The following is a 17,720-nucleotide window of genomic DNA, read 5'->3' as shown; positions in this document are numbered from 1 at the left end:
TCAAGGACTTTATTTTTTATTGTCGACTTCTGGTCAACCTTATTTCGAATATAATTGTAAGTCAATCATCATTTTGTTCCCAATACCTTTAAAATATTTTAACTAAATTCTATTAGTTGTTTATGGGGTTAACTTATTAGCAAAAAGTCGCGGAAAATATGAGATGATATAAAACATTGAATGTATTTAATTTATAATCAAGAAGAGTCTTATTTATAGATTTTAAATGGGAATTATGAAGTTATATATTCTATTATAATAATCCTCAAAAAAAACGTCAATCAAATTCAGCCAATATTGTTTCTTTTAAAAAATATTTGTCCCGTAATTGGTCCAATGGTAATCAACATACCAAACTGACCAATAATTTGAATTTGTTTTCTTACTTCCTGTTGAAATATAAGATTGACATTTTATAGGGAAGGGATCTTTTTTTTCGTGTTGATATTCTCTAAAAATTGTTTATTACCTTTATATTAAACTATTTAATAAAAAAAAGTCTCGTTAGCCATTTTTGTTTTTGATATTTTTATTTCAATCTGAATTTTTATTATTTATATAAATAAAAAAAGATAATATAGATGGCGTTATTTCAAAAATATTATAATATAAAACTTTTAAATAAAAATATGAATTGTATTGGGATTAAAATTAAGAAATAATGTAAAAATTTAAGGTGCTATAAAATGATATATAATTTTGTAACTCTATCTTAAGTATTTTTTTTTAACAAAACAAGATTTAATGAAATCACTTATCGCGCGATTTTCGCCTTAGAACTTCTTAGAAGGCGCATATCTATGGATCCGGTTGAGCTAGCACTCTAAAGTATCGAATTTACTAAAATATACAAAATGGATAACAACCATACCAAGTTCCCTTCACATTTTAAAGATGGTCGTCCGAAAATCTCGTTTATTTTTGGTTCGATTTGACGTGGAATGACCCAAATATAAGCAAATTAGAAGAAAAGGTATATAAAATAATGTGATTGTTCTGTTGGAAAGCAATTATAGGATACCTTAATTGGGATCGGAAACTCCAAAGGTATAGAGCGATTCTTTGATCGTGAAATATTTGTAAAGACGGGTGGTTTTGGTTTAATCTTAAATATTATTTATATAAAATCTTTTAATTGTCATAAAATATTAAAATATAAATTTTATAAAATATAAGTCTAACTCGAGCACAGAAAAAAACTTACTAAAGGATAACAAATTTTTGTCAATTATGCTTGGCGTGCTGTTTGAATCCTTATGGTATATTTTTTAGATTCTAGTTGGTTAGAGCTAAATAAAAGCTTCTAAATAACGTGATAAACAGGGTTAGGGTAATTTTCACGTTTTTTTACTTTTCAGTTCATCTAAATAATAAACTTTACAGAGCAAAGTTTCAACATTTAGGATTTAGTCATAACCTCACATCTTAGTTAGAGATTTAGAGAAAGAAAGAAAAAAGAAAGAAAAGAAAGAAATAAAAGAAATAAAAGAAATAAAAGAAATAAAAGAAAGAAAAGAAAGAAAAGAAAGAAAAGAAAAGAAAGAAAGAAAGAAATTGAAAAAATAGAGAAGAAAAAAAAGAATTGTTTACGTGAAATAAATGTCAGCATTTTACTTGCTCTTACGCTGCATTCACGTTTTAAATATATAGTTGATTTTTTTTTTGTATTCTTTTTCAAAAATATTATTATTTTATTAATGTTATGTTACTATTAATGTGTTATGTTATCATGTTTTTATTCCGTTTTTTATTGGTTTATTCTCAGGGAATTGAATAGCCTCCTGGTAAATTATGATTTATATAATTATTAGTCACATATATATATATAATTGAAATGCATTCATGTCAAATATAAAATATAATTTTTCGCCTTTATTTTTTTTTATACCCATATATAACTTAGTGTTTAGGGAATAGGATTGATGTTATTGGAGGGCTCGTTTTGAGCCGATTTTTTAAAAACGGCTAACTCAATATTTCAGCCAGAAAAATTCTAGGGCTGGCCTGAAGATTTTCCTCATAGAAGGAACAAAGTTCTAGACATTTATTAACGTAATCCCTAAGCTTAGGCAATATTTTTCTGGCCAAAATATTGAGTTATGCGACAAGATAAGATATTTTTGGGCGATATGAAAATCCAATTAAAATCAAACTTAATTTTTTTTTATAGGGGTTAGTACGGGTTAGATTTATATTTAATAAAAAAATTTTTATTTCTTATAAAAAATTAAATATATTTATTACATTTATAATTAATGAAAATGTTTATACGAGAAAGAAAGGAGGTGGGGGGGGGTTAGTGGGTAAAAAAGTTTCTAAATAAATAAGGGATGGATAAGAAAATATAGATTAATCGGGGCTCCGCGGGGCTCCTCGGGGAACGAACCCATAAAACATGTGAATCTGAATTGCTATGCGTTGACGTAAGTAAACGCCATCTTTTGGGTCACTTGATTTGGTTCTTAAGGATGAGCCTGCCTTCCCAAAGGATGTATTTATTTTTACTATGATTTTTTTTTTAATTATTATTATTATTATTATTAGAAAATCTAATATATGATTTAATTTAAAAGTTTTTTATAATAAATAATAATTTAAGATTAATCAAAACCTGACCCATCTTTACAAATATTTCACGATCAAAGAATTGCTCTATACCTTTGGAGTTTCTGATCCCAATTTAGGTATCTTATAATTGCTTTTCTAACAGAACAATTACATTATTTTATATACCTTTTCTTCTTATTTGCTTATATTTGGGTCATTCCAAGTCAAATCGACCAAAAAAAACGATATTTTTGGATGACCACCTTTAAAATGAATGAAACTTGGTACGATATTTATCTATTTTGTATATCTTAAGTAAATTAGATATTCTAGAGTGCTAGCTCAACCGATCCAAGATAGATATACACCTTCTAAGAAGTTCTTCAGGCGAAAATATCGCAATGAGTGATTTTATTAAATCTTGTTTTGTTAAAAAAAAATACTTAAGATAGAGTTACAAATTATATATCATTTTATAGCCCTTAAAATTTTACATTGGAAAATATCGAATATAAATTTTAAAAAATTTATAGAGTTTTCTCATTTCCGGTTGAAATATAAGATTGACATTTTATAGGGAAGGGATCTTTTTTTGTGTGTTGACAATCTTTACAAATTGTTTATTACCTTTATATTAAACTATTTAATAAAAAAAAAATCTCGCTAGCCATTTTTGTTTTTTTTTATTTTATTTGAATTTTTTATTATTTATATAAATAAAAAAAGATAATATAGATGACGTTATATTCAAAAATCATTATAATAAAAAAAAATGGCGTGTATCTTTGGGATCTGGTTGAGTTGGCGCTCTAGAAATTTGGATTTTAATTAACCTTTACAACATAAATAACTAACATGCCAAGCTTCATTCATTTTTTTGAGATGGTGGGCCGAATCACTGGTCGATTTATTATAGAATTTTACCCATTACATTTAAATATTTACATTTTATATATTTTTTTGTTTAAACTGAAGTTAAGAGCAATTATTCTGTGGCCAAAATACAAAGGATTAACGAAATTGATTCGAAAAAATTAATATACGAAAGTTTCAAAAGGTCAAAGGTATATTACTACACACATATATATATATGCGTAAAATAATATTCATATTCATTATTTATTATGGTAGGAAAACTTCTTGAAGTACGGCCAATTGGATACCCTAAGAAACGTGTACTTCAAGTTACAAATGGTTGATTTCGATTTCGCCCACTTATTAGAATTGTTTCCCAACAACGGCATCCTGTCGCCTTACACCAAGATTATCAGTAAATCTCACAGGTTTTCTAATATGACTTTCACAGATCAACGAGGCCAACATTATTACTCAAGATACGTGCATAATAAACATTTCCTAGGGAAAATATTAGGGATTGATGATTCCTACGTGACCATGAGTTTGATAAAGGACCAGGTAATAATAAATATTTTATTATATTTTTTTCCATTTCTATTAGCCAAAATATTTAAAAAAATGAAAAACCATATTATCAAATGTAAGATAAATGCATGCATGTGGTATATGGGAAAAGTGTTCACCGTAAAATCTTTACCACGAAGGTTTAGAAGAGATATAAACTTTGATACCGAAGAACATTCCACCGTTAATTACGTTGTAGTTCAAGAAGAAAAAGATGTAAATAGACAAAAGTAAATTTATTATATGTATATATATATAGTTCTTGAATTTACGTTCATTTTATAATCGGTTTTTCTAATAAAATATTTTTAACAGAGACCTGCAGGCCCGACCCTAAGTCAGGCCCGTTTATCGGACCGGGCCGTATATTTTAAAACCAAATATTTGAAATCGCCATTATTAGCTCTAAAAAAAAATGAATATAACATGTAGAAAAACCTGACCGGGCATGGCCTTAAAATATAAAACCCTAGCCGGGCCACAAAATTTTTTTTAAAAAAATCCGCGCCAGGCTGTTCCAATGGTACTTTTGCAGGTCTATGATTTTTAAAAAATAAACCCTTCTTTTTAATAAATATAATCATAGGTCTACAAAAATATAGCAAAATTTGGTATAAAAAGGGATAAAAAGTGATTTAATACGAATTTTCTTTTCGTGTTAGGGCGTTATATATATTTTTTTAAATTATAATACTTACTCACTCCTTACAAGGTTTAATACAAATATCTTCTTCGAATACAAACATTTCCTATTACGAAACCATTTTGGTTTTTGTTAAAATTAGCAAAAACGTAACTGCTTTATAAATTTTTTATAATTTTATAAGTGGCAAATATTGGTATATTAGCGATCTGCATAGAGCCCTAATTTTTCAAGCCGGGCCGGCCTGAAATATTTCCTAAAAAGTTTTGCCGGCTCGACCCGAACCCAATTTTTTTTAAACCGGTCCGTCCCGGCTCTGAATTTATTTAAATATTTTTTTACAATTTACTCAAAATAAAAGATACACATGTCGTATATGGCGTCTAGTTTCTATAAATAAAAAAAATCAAAAAAAAATTCAACATAAAATTGATAAATTTAGATATATTAAAAAAGATATTTACAAAGCCCGACCCGGTCCGGCCCGGTTTTTTCAAATAATGTTAGGCCCGACCGAGCCCGAACCCGATTTTTTTTTAACCGGTCCGTCCCGGCTCTGAATTTATTTAAATATTTTTTTACAATTTACTCAAAATAAGAAGATATACATGTCGTATATGGCGTCTAGTTTCTATAAATAAAAAAAATCAAAAAAAAATTCAACATAAAATTGATAAATTTAAGATATATTAAAAAAGATATTTCCAAAGCCCGACCCGACCCGGCCCGGCCCGGTTTTTTCAAATAATGTTAGGCCCGACCGAGCCCGAACCCGATTTTTTTTTAACCGGTCCGTCCCGGCTCTGAATTTATTTAAATATTTTTTTACAATTTACTCAAAATAAGAAGATATACATGTCGTATATGGCGTCTAGTTTCTATAAATAAAAAAAATCAAAAAAAAATTCAACATAAAATTGATAAATTTAAGATATATTAAAAAAGATATTTCCAAAGCCCGACCCGACCCGGCCCGGCCCGGTTTTTTCAAATAATGTTAGGCCCGACCGAGCCCGAACCCGATTTTTTTTTAAAATAGGCCCGGCCGAGTGCACTCTAATTAGTATACTATTTATTATTCAGGTTGAACCAATGACATATAATAATACCTAGACTGACAATTCATTCATTAAAAGTGTACATCAATACGAATCAGCTAGAGACGCCATCTTGGTTACTGTAATAAATATTAAAATTTTAAACGAGAGCCTAATTTTATATTATATCTGATGCAAACTTTATTAAAGAATTGCCTGATCATCGAGATAATAAGAAAGTAAGTTATCAATTTAATATTAGTTTTTAACATGAAAATAATTATTATAAAGGTTACCAAAATGGCGGGTCCAGCTGATTTGCTTTTAACGACGCTTAAAAAATGCATTTTAATGAATGAATCGTCAGTCTAGGTATTATTATATGTCATTGGGTTGAACACTATGTAAAGAGCCATACAAACTGGTACGAAGTTTAGACTTTGGATGGAATTCCCGCTTAAAAATTTTTTTTTTTTAAAGGAAAAAAAAATATATAAATATGTATTTTCTCCTCTTTTTTTAAATTAAAATAAAAGTGTATTTTAGTGATTTTTTCATTTTAATTCTTTATAAAAAACTGTGTTATAAAATTTATAATTTGTTTAAAAATTTACGGCCGGACCCCTTAAATATAAAAATCTTTGAAATGGGGGCTAGGTCCAAAAGTTTTATAATTATTATCACTTTAATTTTAAATACTGTTAAAGTCTAAGCGCTCTAGCATGTTACAGTAGCGATAGAAGGTAGAGATCTGCAAAAGTAAGCCCGACCCGGGCCGGGCTCAAGGGTTCGGGCCGGATTGGGCCTAATATTTTTAAATAAAATTCGGGCCGGGTCGGGCCTTGGAAATTTTTTTTTAAATATACATATTTTGAATTTATCAATTTTTATATCGAATATTTTTATGTAAAATAAAAATATTTGACTTTTATTTATAGAACTAAGACTCCGTATAACATATGTCTTTTTATTTTGAGTAATCATAAAAAAATTGATTTCTATATCTAAATAAGTTCTTGGCCGGGCCGGTAAATTTTCTTTAAAATAATTTCCGGTTAGTACCGGCCCGGATTAGGCCCGATACAGATAACTAATAGAAAGCGTAAGTACGATTAATTAATAGTAGCGATCCTACTTTCATCGAGCAAAGGTTAGAAAAAAAAAATATGTTATTTAATAGCTATATATACTTAGAAACCCCAAAAGGAAGGTATTCGAAAGGATAATATTTAAAAAAAATTTATTTAGTTTATCATAATTTTAAAAATAAATTAAATGTGATTCGTTTCATTTTTTAAAAACGAATTAGTTTTGTAACTAACCCCAATTATATTAAATTACTATTTTTTGCATTCTTTTATTCAACGCCTTAAACTGGTCATGTTATAAGATAATACTGAAATAGAAAGGGACAATTAACTAACTTCCAAGACAATTTAAACAAAAAATAAATTCAGTTAAGTTTTTAGTCTTCTTTAAACGGCTCGTTTTGAGCCGATTTTAAACAAACGGCTAACTCAAATATTTCATCCAGAAAAATTCTACGCCAAGCCTGAAGATTTTACTCATAGAAGGAACAAAGGTTTTAGAACATTATATTATCGAAATCTCTAGTCTTTGGTAATATTTTTTTTCTATCTAACATATCGAGTTAGTCGTTTTTGAAAAATCGATTCAAACAGAACCGTTTAACATTACTAGTTTATTACATATACAACCATATATCTATAATATAAATTAAATATATAAACGCGTAAATTAAAAAATAGCCCTTAATTACTGGGTTAATCTTAAATAGAATATTTATTTTTTTTTCTATCGGGATGTCTCTCGATATTAAACACTTTCATTTCTATTTCATATTTTTTAAAACAACGTTAACACGGACAATTTATTATTAGAATTAGGGATAAGGTTTGCTGTTATCAAATTTAAATTTAAATATAAAAATATACCTTTTAGATAAAATAGATCTTTATTCAACTAATATAGTAAATAATTTCCATAACATAAAATTAAAAATATATAAAAAATGAAAAAAAATATCATTTCAAAATATCTCAAATCATCATTCATATCATTTTAAATTGCATGATAATAAAAATCTAAATTCAATAATATCTAAATCTAGCAATGGTTATTATGAAATTAATGAATGCTCTCCATTTCCACTTTCTCCTTTCTATTCGACATCCCATATATATCATACATTATATACATAACAATAATAAATGAATATAAAATATGTACATATAAATTTTATAGATACCAAGATAAGATTCCCCGTAAATTGGATAATCTGAAGACTAGAAGATCCAAGCGGAAAACCAAAAACGAATACGCGGCTTCGAAGGGGGACAACTATCGCAAAATAGAGATGGCCATATTCATGGACCACGTTGCGATAAGCAATCAATTAATAGATGGAAATTATGACCTTGCCCTAAATTACATATTGACAACATTCAATCAAATAAGTTTGCTCTACGTGCATCCAAGTCTGGGTATTCTAATCGAACTCGAAATTGTGAAGATCGTTTTTGTCGGGGAATCTGAAAGAAACTTGAAAATAGATAACTTCACCGATGTATATTTAGAGAGGTTTTGCAAGTATCAAGCTCAATTTTCGGAAAGAGATTGGGACGAGGCACTCCTTTTAACCGGGTTTCCTTCTTTATTTCTTTTCTTTTCTTTCTTTCTTTCTTTCTTTCTTTTCTTTCTTTCTTTTCTTTCTTTCTTTCTTTCTTTCTTTCTTTCTTTCTTTCTTTCTTTCTTTCTTTCTTTCTTTCTATTTTTATATAAAATTTAAAAAAAATAAAATTTAGATTAGACATCGTAGATAAAGATGGGAAATCTGGTGTGGTGGGAGTTGGATACGTGGATGCTATGTGTAATGCTCTAGAATCGTGCGCTCTGATTGAAGTTCTCAGGCACGGTTATCATATTCACAAATACGTGGCACATGAAATTGGCCACAAGTAATTATTAACTCTTAAAACTTTCTTATTTGGTGTTTTTTAATTTACATATTTTTCGGGGACCGAGCCGGGGTCGGGCTGGACCTTAGTAAAAAAAAAATGGAAACCGGACAGGGTACAAATATGACTGCGCTGGGCGAAAACTAAATCCAAATTACCGGCCGGAGAATTTTGCTATTCCCAGATCTGTTTATTTTTATGATTAGGAGATATTCGAAATATAGACTTAAAATGATGTTGATGTTTGTATATTTTCTAATTCAAATTTGGATTAACTAATAATAGGAATTTGTGATTTTTAAAAAAATAATGAGATCCACTCTTCGGTACGCAAGCTGCTCTTCCACCAAAGTTAGGTGGTATAGATATCCATTCTCCCTCAAATCCTTAGGCATTTCAGCCTTTTTACCCTCAGTTGCTAAATTTCCATACACGCTAGGAGACTTGGATACTATCGAATCTCTATCATATGGTTAGCATTAAAACCTCTGGATCAAAGATTCTCTACATAAAGTCAGGCGCGTGAGCAGGAATTTGGTGTGGGAAAGGGGGGGGGGTGTAGATAATTCAATTTTTTTTTAAAAAAATAAAGTTATTTGTTATTTAAAGATATAATTATTTCTAATAACACGATATTAAATTAATGCGAATTTATAAAAAAAAAATTCTAAATTTAAACAGGCAAAAAATATACGGATTTATAACCGACGGCATATGAATAACTGTAAAATAAATGTGAATTATAAAATATTAAGTGAATAATAACCACGATATGAATGACTATAAAATAATAGAAATTTTAAATTTTTTTTGAGCTTTTAAAATTTATATATAAAGTAATAAAAAATTTAAATGTTGGAAATATAAATTAATACATAAGTTTTTTTATAGTATTCAAGAAAAATATATAAGACATTGAAAAATATATTTTTATAATTTAAAATCCAATCTTCTTTGGGACGTGCTTGGAGTCAAATGCCTAAGAAGATTCACAAGGGGCCCAGACCATTCAATTTATTTTCAGAATTTTTTTTACTTTTCTTAAAGAAGAGAATGTTCTCTCATTAGTTGCAGTACTAATGAGAAGAGTTATATAATAATTTCAATATATTTGGGAAAATATTCTAAAAGATGTTTGAAATGTTGCAAATCACCCATAGCATTTTTTGGAACTGTATCAACCATAGTTAATCTTTAATACCATAGTTGGCATTCAGCAAATAAAACATCATGAGATACTTTAACATCATCTTCGTAAAATCTGCCAAATATTTACATTTTTTTTCTATCACCATCTGAAAATAGTTCAGAGGGCTTTTGCGGGAGTAATATCTGCAGATTGGTAAGTGCTGCTTGATGAATTAAAAACCGTTCATTTACTTGGGTTATAAATGTATCCAAAAGAGGTATAAAGACATTTATTTAATAATATTCTTCTACTGACCCTATACTAATGTTTGGACGATGAGCTTGCTTTGCTGCAAGTCAAGCGAGGGAGACAAATATTAAACTCGTATAGCTCTGCTTTTGATTCCAACAAAAACAATATAAAATATGAAATTCCTCATCAACATTAGCCCTAATTTCCTTGAGTTCTAATAAAATATTCTCCGCTATTCTCATCATCTCAAATCAAATCAATGTCATGTTTAATGAAATGGTATTACATAAAATAGTTGTATAATTTAAATAATTTATCGCTACATTCTAATGAGAAAAAAAAAATTTGGTATAAGTATTGAATCCAATAACTTGCTAACTTTTCCCCTATCCTTTTAATAAATTTAAAATTGAAATTCTAGATCCCCAAAATTTAAAACGTTTTGCCACAAATTTCCAAATATTAGATTAAATTTTTTATTTTACTTAATAAAAAAAAACAAAAGTTTAGGATTGAATCACGACGAAGTGTTGTCTGGAGATAAAGGAAATTGTACGGATAGAAATTACATAATGAGGGCGATAACACAATATACCTATGATTTTTGGTCAATATGCAGTCGAAAATCCTTGGTGCCGAGAATAGATTCCTACTCCTGCTTGATGAGGGATGATTCGTCGATGCCGTATAAATATACCAGTTTCAAAATGAATAATATGAGAAACAAGGACCTGTGGAACATCAAGAAAACCCTACCGGGGCAATTTTTAACCCTGGATGAACAATGTAGCTATTCCTTTGGGTCGCGAAATTATGCTGCTAAAATGATTAATTGTCAGGATATGCAATGCGTCGTTGATATGGGCAGGGAGAATCATGTTCTTTATACCATTCTAACTCACTTAGGACCACCGCTGGAGGGTACCTGGTGCGCTAAAGACAAATGGTGCATAGATGGGAAATGTCAATCGTGGAATAATAAACGTATTTCACGATAAACTTACATTAGTGATCTGCATCGGGCCCTAATTTTTCAAACCCCACCCGAACTCGAAATATTTTTTTAAAAAATTTACCGGTCCGGACCGGTCCGAAGCCCGTTTGGGCCGGGCACGGGCTGGACCTACATTTGCAGGTCTCTCTAACTTGCATGCATATCTACATTTTTTTTTAGTTAGAAGATTTTATCAATATTTATTTACATCCTCTTTTGGTAAAGTTGAATAGATTAGGCGCTCTCAGATTAGCTTTCGATATTCACAAGTTTGAAATTTATTACCGAGATCCAGCATAGCTTTTTGTTAATTTGAAAAGGTGTTAGAAGTTAGACTATAGTTCAGAGGAATAGCAATTTTTATTATTTTTTTTTGTAGTTAATACAATCATATTTCATATATCAGCTCAAACCAATATAAATAACAATATTTATCATCTTCTAATTGTCTTTTCTTATTTCATATCACATCATCGAAATATTTATATTTTTCTTTTGGGGAAATTTGATAAGTGAAATTTTTAGGAGAAAGCAAGGGCGGAGTTTGGGTGTGTATACGAGATTTGGAAGAAAAACATATTTCAGGAAAGGAGGTGTCACTCCGTTCTACATGAGAGTAGAATTTTATTGGAAATCAACTACCCTCTCCATGACCCTAACAAAATAATTTAGCAGCCCTAAGCCCGCTCTTATTAGTGCGGTCTTTTCTTAATTTGCTTGATCGCGTGAACAATTCTATTTCCCATGCAAAATGTATTCTAAATATCATATTAAAAATCTACGATATTATACCTCTTTTTTTTTTAAATTAATGGATGAATCAATTGGATTACCAGCCCAAATGATTATCGTTTTCTAAAATACTGGTCACAAAAATCAATACTATAAATTTTTTGCACCTGGAATTATATTAATAAAAATTAAGCAGATTTAAAGTTAAAAATTAAAAAAATTTTTTTTTTATCATATTAATTAAATTGAAAAGTGGGTGTATACGAATAATAATTCTTCATATGCCCACAAATAGCCATCCAAATTGAATAATAATATAATAAATTTACATTCAACATTTTAAAACATAAATTATAATACATATCCACTTGGATATTGTTTAATAGTGTAGGTAGGGTATTATCTATACAAGGGAAAATTATCCTTTTCAAAAAATTTGCTTGTTCCTTATATCATTTTTCAAAATTTTTAGGAAAAAAACTAACCATTTAATTTAAGAGAAAGAGTGAAAATCCCCAAATTATTTTTAAAATAAATCTAATATAGTCAAAAGTCTTTAACAGTGTCTAAGGACCTCTAATAAAGTGGGGAAATTCCTAGTGTTACCACCCCCCCCCCTTTAGTAAAGTCCTGGATAGCGCCGATGACATGCTAGAATTCACCTTTGGGGTGAATATTATCTCTCTATCCAAATTTTCTAACTCTCTTAGTTATTTTATGATATATCAAATCAAAATCTCTCCAAATTTTTTAAATATGAAATTTCTCTGGAACATTTATTAAATCTCATTTAGGAAAACTTATTTTTTTTTATTATTATTATTCTAACTATAAAATTCACTATATATTATATTTTTTTTTATAGTTTGGGTCTTGGCCAATAGCAATATATCGGCACCTAACTCAAAGGTTATAGATGGGAAATATGGGAATTGGAAATCTATTCCAGATTTAAGGTTGCCTTCGGAAAAGGATATCAGAGATTCTAAACAGTTCAAGATTTCTGAAATATCTGCAAAGCCTCAATTGAAATGTTTTAATCCTTGTATAAGCGGTTCCATATATACTCAGATTTGGATTTCAACCTGCTCCAAGCCGTATCCACAAAATAATGGAAGCAGGTGTAAGGAAGGAGCTATCAGGATTCATTTTACGCAATGCGTGCCAGATTCTAAAGTGAGAAAGAACATCAATATGATAGAAAAAATAAAATAATAAAATATCTACTATAGCAAAAGATCCAAACCTGACCTTAACCATTTGTTCGAGGAAGTTAAACCCTAACCTGAACCGTTAAAAATTTAACTCCAAAACCAAACACTGTAAATAGGTATTTGAAAACCAGTTTTGAAACCTTTTTATATACTAACTCTTTTACTTTTATAATTTTCTTTCTTTCTTTCTTTCTTTCTTTCTTTCTTTCTTTCTTTCTTTCTTTCTTTCTTTCTTTCTTTCTTTCTTTCTTTCTGTCTTTCTTTGAGATAAAAGAATCTTAAAAATATTTTGATAGTAATTTTCCGGTGGAATATTCATTTTTAATGATTAGTGGTTAATTTAAAAAAAAAACAAATTCTTTTTTTTTACAATTCCAATAAGTTTGTATCCATGAAGGGTTCGAACCGATTTTCATGTTCAAATTCGAATAATATATTTTTTTTTACTAACCGAACCGAAAGTTACTGTTTAGATCCCTGCAATATAAATAGAAACATGGAAGCCTAGAGCTAACATTTAATAACTCTCCTAAAAAATGACACAATTTGGAATAGAGTTAGCAAAACCTCGAACTTGCTCTATTCGAATTTATAAATTAATTTTCTCTTTAGTTGTGTCAGATTTATCTAATGTACATAAAATGTCTATCCGAAATATAATAATTTCTCTTGTCAATATATCTATAAATCCTGCAAGGAAACGTGCAATTCGTTCGTCTCCGCCGAATCCTATGATCTTGAATTTTGCAAATCCCTTCATTCCAAACATCCGGATTGGAAGATTAATCCTGGTTCGAGGAAGAACCATGTCGATAAATGTTTCTATCAATGCATCGCTAATTCGAATAGTTCCGAAATAATCGGAGATCAATTGATAAAGTATTTCCCCGACGGAACCGCGTGCGATAATCGGACAAACGCCGACGCTCAAAAAATAAATATAACGGTGAGGAAGTTTTGTTTAGATAGAAAGTGTGGCACCTTACCCCCAAGACCTTCAGATTTCATAATTTCTTACCCGACCACCACGGTTGGAAAAGCCGTTATGACGGACGCAAAAGTGGTTACAATAAAATCAGTTTCCGCTCCTAAAATAACCGCCACAATATTTTCCCGGGTCAACACGCCTACTCCTACCACGTCGAATATATCGCATAATTATACAATTTCAAAGTATACAAATTTCCTTTAATTTTAATAAATGACTAGTGAGTTAAAACGCTGTGAAAAATTAAATTTTGTTTTTTGCTTTACTAGAACAGTCAGTATAATTAGTATATATCTCATTTCAAATATCACTTTAAATGAATTATGTAATTTTTTGAATAAATGCCTTCTAATGCTCTAAAACTTTCCTTCCAAGTCAATTTACTTCTATTAAAAAACTAGCAAATTAGTTCATAAATAAAGGTTAAGTTTAAAAATGCAGCAGAGTAATGATAAATCACACATATTTTGTGCAAAAATTTTGTCGCGTTTTATAGATTTTTTTTTCTTTTAAATCATATTAAAAATATTATGCATACCTTCAGAGAACATAACACGAGAAATGACCTGAATACCTACGAATATGAAGATGACGATAATACCAGTTTATCCACCCCTATCGCGATTTACAATAATTTTTCGACGTTCGCGAACGCTACGCAAGAGAAGAAAAAAAGGAGAAGGACTAAATCTTCAACAACGCCTATATTCAACGCTACTACTACCCACATAGAAAAAAAGAGTAAGAAAAAGTCGAAATCTACCAAGAAAACGCACAAAGGTACCTCAGACGAATACTACGATGAGGATATAAAGAGCGGAAAAAGTTCTTTTAGCAAACTCGGTTCTCCCCAAAATATCATGTGGATGATATTGGTGGGGCCTTTCATAGTATTGCTACTAATTATTGTGGGGACTTACTTTATGTGTAGGACTAAATCATCGGTATCGGAGAACGGCAAGACGACTTCTGGGGTCGTCGATCCCCTTTACAATGATGCTATCGATAAAGAAAATCCCGAAAGATGGGACTATTACGCCAATTATGTAGAGGGTCAACATTTAGCTTACCCAGGATACCAGGATGTTATGAAGACCGATCCAAATTACGATTATGCGCCGTCCAACTACGATTATTCGCAGGTTAATGAAAACGATTACAGCAATTATTACGAGACCCAACCAAATTTGCAGGCTATTTCCAGACCTTACACCCCACCTTATCCATCATATAAATCGTATTGAAATATTTCTTCAACTATTGTAAATATTTTGTATTTTTTTTTTACAAACTCTGGATTAATATAAGTTTTTTTTTATTAATTTATAAATCAAGTCACATTATCGATTATCTCATTTAACGAAAATAAATGGATTCTTATATTCTATTTCTTTATTTGCTACTAACATATATATATGGTTCGGGTGCAGTTCCGCCCTCATTATTTCTTTCTTTTTCGATCTTTCTTTCTTTCTTTCTTTCTTTCTTTCTTTCTTTCTTTCTTTCTTTCTTTCTTTCTTTCTTTCTTTATCTGGTTTACAGGGTTTGTTGGTATCCTTGAGTAAAAACAAAAATTAGGCATCTGCTAAGGAGCTCAATCGGCATAATTATATGAAGGATGGGGGGTGCTTCATATGATACACATAGGCTCACCTTTGGGCAAGTCTATGAACATGAAAATAAATGGTCTTTTTCTCACCAAAAAGGGACACATTGGTTGTCTCGAAGACAAAAAAAAGAATAGATTTTTAAACCTTTTAAAATTTAAATATATATATATATTTTTTAAAAAAAAACTTGTTTGAATATAATGTCATTATTATTTAAGATTCAAAATTTGAATGTTTTAGATGATTTAGGTGGTTGTATCAATCGCAAAAGCTAGATAACATTAAGAACTTTATCTTTTTATTTATTTATTAAAATTTCATAGTTCTATGATAGTGTTGTTAAACGGTTCAATTTTAACAGATTTTTTTAAAACGGTTAGCTCAATATTTTAGCCAGAAAAATTATACCATAAGCCACTCGAGATTTCGTTAATATATATATATATCTAAAATGAAAAAAATTTATAGGTTTTGCGTAATATTTTTCTGAATGGAATATTTGAGTTAGCCGTTTTTAAAATTCGGCTCGTTTTAACAACACTAGTCTATGATATTATTTAAGATCGCCGAAATTTGGCCAAACGATTGAAGGCTTAACTAACGACGAATCTCTTTTTTATCAGTTTTTTAGTGCTTCCTTCCGTCTAGTAATCTAAATGAAGGCGAAAAGCAAAAAAATTTATAAGCTAAAATAAAAACTTTGAAGCCAACTTCACGCTTAAAAGTCAAATGAAAGCAATGAAGATGAATTACAGTTCAACTCTTGATTTTATTTCCGCAGATATTCCATGAAATATATTTTGACAGTTTTAAGTTTATTTCTCCCAATAGTAGATGTTAATGCTTCGACTAGTTTAGTAGTCAAAATCCAGAATAAAATATGTTCCAAAACAAAAATTATAGAAACAATAAATATCCGGTTTGCATCTATATTTAAGGCTTGAATTGATATGTATAAATTCTGCAATTAGTTAATTAACCACCTTATGAAAAAAAATATTTATTAACTATATTACGGTCATGACGTCAAAGTTAAGAGCGTTTAACCGAACCTTTGGAAGCATTAACGATGAAACTTATATAATTCTTTAGTGTTTTTAGTACAAGAGGTTTTAGTTACTTCCGAAATTAAAAGAAACATTTATTATTGAATTAAATAAAAAAAATGGTAGCACATTAAAAAAAAAACTATGGAAGCCGGTTACTATGATTTCCTGATTGGAATAAAATTTAAAGTTATCTAATTTTATCAATTATCACATGAAAATCAAGTAAATATTACCAATATAGCGAATTATATGTTTTACAGAAAACTATAAAATATTGATAAGGACAATGAAGATTAATTTAAAAAAAATAGGTGTCGGTAGATAATTAAATTCAAATTGTTGCTATATATATTATCAAGAGCATTGATTAGTTAAATTTGTTAAATTATTAAGTGTAATATATTCTCTAACTGTCAAATATGTCTGTAAAAGTAGAATTTTACCTAATATTTTATAATTAATTCTATATAATAGAGGAATATCAACTATATATATCTACTTACTTTTTATAAATAATTTCTTATATACCTGTTTGGAATAAATTACTACCATGCTTTTATATTAATGTATATAAATAAACCACATTTAAAAATTTATAAACAATACTTAATAATATTAATAAAAACCACCTTAATGTTTTATAAATATTTACATAAAATTCTATGAAGAAATAAAGAAATAAAATGTTGAGTTGAGTCAAAAATTGAATTGCAAATGCGTATGCAAACTAAATTTCTAAGGGCAGCACTATGCTATCGTCTGACATTTTTTTTTCAAGCCTTATTAAATTCTTTTCAATTAAAATTGAATGGTGCTAACTTGCAATTATCTCTTGTGGAAACGATTTTACAGATGGAAATATACTATTGCAAACCCCTTCATGAACTAAATATTACAAGCTAGACTGCAAACTAATATGAATTCAAAAATTAAATGATATTGAAAGTGGGATTTCTATATGTTCACTTGCACATAATTATACTATGAATAAATCATCTTCCATAATCAAACCTCAAATATTGAATAAATCTTATCAAAAATTGCCAAACATTTATTCAGTTAATAATATTTCACCAAATATTTATCCAGAAAATGATATTGAAAGTGGGATTTCTATATGATCAC

This window comes from Gordionus sp. m RMFG-2023, chromosome 3 (genome assembly GCF_954871325.1).
Source record: "Gordionus sp. m RMFG-2023 chromosome 3, tfGorSpeb1-WG-v2, whole genome shotgun sequence".
NCBI lineage: Eukaryota > Metazoa > Nematomorpha > Gordioida > Chordodea > Parachordodidae > Gordionus > Gordionus sp. m RMFG-2023.
Note: the sequence above shows the minus strand (reverse complement) of the source record.